Genomic DNA, 669 nt, shown 5'->3' on the forward strand with positions numbered 1-669 from the left:
AGAGAGAGAGAGAGAGAGAGAGAGAGAGAGAGAGAGAGAGAGACTGTCGTCATGGATAAAATTTGACAACTCCCAGATGAAACCAGTAAGGGAAATTTGACCTTCTTTAGTAAAAAAAATAAATTCTCTCTTGTTAAAAATTTTGGATGAAACCATTGTTGAGAAACAATTCAAATGTTCTTAATATAACAAAATATGTAATTCTCTCACTAAATTTTAATCTAAATCTAGTGGACTATTTTTTTTAAGTTCATGTTTATTTGTTTTCTATAAACAGTAAAAGAAACAAATAAGTAAGTCTGATAAACTGTATTGGTATTTCTTGATTTATCAACTTTTCACAGTATCAACTGATATTCCTCTCTGAAACATAAGGAAGTTAGCTCATATTTTCTGTCAGCATGCAAAAGTTATCACATCTTTTCACAAGACAAGTCCATTGTCATTCTTAAGATGCCTGATTAAGAAAGAAAACCTCTACTTTTATTGTTGCTATTAAGAGCCACTTAGTTGGTTTCAACCTACAGCCACCTTTTATAAGATTTCCAAGGATCAGTTGGTGGGTTAGCAATCCAGCACCTATGTTACAGTGCCACATCAGGACTTTGGGATACATAACTAGTATTCCTCCAAAATATTACTGGTATTTAAAAGCAAGAAAAGACTGAG

The sequence above is a fragment of the Chrysochloris asiatica genome, unplaced genomic scaffold (assembly GCF_000296735.1).
Source record: "Chrysochloris asiatica unplaced genomic scaffold, ChrAsi1.0 scaffold00309, whole genome shotgun sequence".
NCBI lineage: Eukaryota > Metazoa > Chordata > Mammalia > Afrosoricida > Chrysochloridae > Chrysochloris > Chrysochloris asiatica.